We start from the raw sequence: 2,907 nt of genomic DNA, 5'->3' as shown, positions 1-2,907 counted from the left end.
CCCCCCTTCCCCCGCGCCCGACCCCTCATGCTTCGTGCTGATCATGATTGGCTGGCGTTAGTAGAGCAACACGTAGGCAGCATCTGTTGTGTCGCTCGTGTGTCGGTGCGTGCGTGCGTGCCTGCGTGCGTTCGTGCGCCGTGCTGGATACAGTAGATGAACACGCGCGCAGCCCGCCGTACCGTCCCGCGAGACCCCTTAGAGGAGAGGCGCAGGGGTGCTGCTGCGCAGGGTGGGGTTGCCTCCCGCTAACGTTTTTGTCCATATATGAAAGTAAACAGGGATGGGCTTGACAACCCGGTATGCTCCAAAGCCAGCGGCCACCCTTCTGTTCTTCTCATTTACAGTCCTTATTTTCTTCTGCATGCAGCTAATATAGGGTTCATAGTAGATAATTTAATCATCCCTCTCTATATGTCCTCATATTCGGGGGGGGGGGGGCTAGGTACTTGACCAGTACTACATTTATGAATGAGCGCTGACCTACCGCACCGTTTACATGAGCAACTATACTTGGTAGGGCCTTACTAACGTCTGGGCCCGGGCCTGGCCGTCTGGCGCGGGCCTGTTGTGCCGACTCATCATTGTGTTTGAAGGAAGTTGTTCCTTGAGTGTACCCACACGCACACACACGCACTCACTCGCAGTCACAGTCAGCCTCAACACAGCTCCTGGAGGAGTGAGGGCGAGGGGACGTCCATTCCAATTTGTTTGGGTTGTCGAGGAGACAACGAAAGAGGTAGGATGAGAGAGTGAAGCAGAGGGGTACAGAGAATCCAGGAGAGCGGAGTATTTAGAGACGAGATATTGGGGTTTAAAATACTTACCCACGGAGGGTGGTGTGCGTGGGGAAGGATATCGTCATTGGCGTGCTGGGGTGATGTAGACCCAGACCCCCTCCTTTTGTGTTCCCTTGTTTCCTATGCCTCTTTGCCGAAATAATTATGCACAAGCAGCCCATAGAGGAGGCGGGATGGGCAGCGGACACCAGGAGGAAACTAAAGAGGGAAAGGGAAATGAGGTGCGAAATAAAAGAAGGACCCGAGAGAAGTGACGTGCATTGTCTCGCGACCTTCCCTCTCCCCCACATACATAACTGCCAAAAATACTCGCAATGCCTTCCTAACTTGACTGGTTTTTATTTCATTTTTATTTCTATGGATTTTCTCCTATGTCGTAAAAAGTGTATAAATGGAAACTAAAGTGGAGAGAGGGGCGGCGGGTTGCCAGGCCAGGCAACAAGTGGTCTGCTGCAGGTCTGCTGGTCCCTGGCAGCACGAAGGCCAGGGCCAGGGTGCGGGCCGCGAGCACATCTGTAGTGAGCGCGAAACCTGGAGATCCGTTTGCACAGGCCACCCCGACCCGTTCCTCCTCACCCCAGGCCACCCCGCCCCCGCGGACCCTCGCACCCCAAACACGTGTCCGACAATCGGCACTCAAAGCAGAGGAGGATGAGGGCCAATCAACTGGAGAAAAACGAGGGGAGAGGGGAGCGTCCGCCTCGCGTCAGCCATGGGGGTCTCGGACCTCTCCGGCCGGTTGATGTCACATTCCGCTGGTCGGGACCTCTTTGGAATTGAGTGAAATTTCTTTACGATAGCTCGGCACCCAACCGACCAAAAGCGAAAAGGGGTAAGTTATACCTAATGGAGAAGCAATCGGATTGTGCGTGCATGTGTGTGTGTGTGTGTGTGTGTGTCCTTGTACTTCTGTGCCGTACGGAGCCACAAAAGGAGGGGGTCTCTATGAGGGCGTGACCCTCACCGCGCCGCGCCACGCCCTCCTCTCAACACCCGCACTGCTCAGGCGGGATTCATTGTGTCTGCGCTATGAGTTTACTGCCCCTGATTGAGCCCCCGCCCCGCCCTACCCCGCCGCGCCACGCCACGCCACGCCACGCCACGCCACGCCGACAAGTGCAGCCCGGTGGGTCTGAGTGCCCGGAGCCAGGCGGGCTGCAGGGGCACTCCCAACCCCCGAAGGGGTTTGCGACGAGATACCCCTTTCCAGAACGAAATTACGATTACTCAAGTGCCACATGTTCAAATAATACGGAGCCGTGCACGTCGTGTCCCACAGCCTCGATGCACCGGCTGTAAGGTGCCCCCGTCGTCGTCGCCGTTTGAAAATATGTTTTTCGTCTCATGTTCCGAGGAAGAGGCAAATGGTGTTTTTGCTCGGTGCCCTCTCGGCCGCCTCGGCTGCGACATGTGCTCGGCAGTCGCTGGCCAGGCCGAGCCGAGCCCCGCCCCGTCCCGGCCGGCAGAGCTCGGGTCCTCTGGGTCGGTCGGACGTCCGGAGACAAAAGCAGGAGCAAGAGAAGGACCATCAGGACCATCGCCGAGTGATGGCATTCACCACGGCCAGCCCAGGGACGGCCATGTGTGTCCTTGTCAATGATGGCATTGTGAGAACGAGCTCATTAGCCCTGGCCAGAGCGCGTCAGAGGAGCATACGATTTGGCATCTGGGGAGAAATTTGCCTCTGTTCCGCCATTTACGTTTCCCACGGAGACCTCAGCACTCTGCAATCAAGAATCGGCGCAACCTCTGTATTTGTTGTCCCGAAGTGTGATGATATAAGCTCTAACATTTTCTCATTACCGTGTCTAATATTTCTATGAGAACTTGCTCGATGTAAATATCCACTCCAGGGAGAGTCACCGTGCTCTTGCTCTTCCAGAGCTTGGGCGCGCAAGTTCCCAACTGTGTATGCCATGCGATACACATCGGCATTGCACGGTGCTCTTTTGTCCGCCCGCTAAAGCTCGAGCTGCCGTGAGCACACAGGGACCCAGGGACGGGACGGTGGGTGAAACTTACCCGGCTCACGTTTCCGCACCCTGTTTCTCCGTTGGTTCCTCGTCGTTCGCGGATAGACCTGATTTCAGAAGAAAATCCCCCCCCC

This window comes from Frankliniella occidentalis, unplaced genomic scaffold (genome assembly GCF_000697945.3).
Source record: "Frankliniella occidentalis isolate FOCC.00 unplaced genomic scaffold, Focc_3.1 Scaffold105, whole genome shotgun sequence".
Lineage (NCBI taxonomy): Eukaryota > Metazoa > Arthropoda > Insecta > Thysanoptera > Thripidae > Frankliniella > Frankliniella occidentalis.
This window is presented reverse-complemented; position numbering follows the sequence as displayed.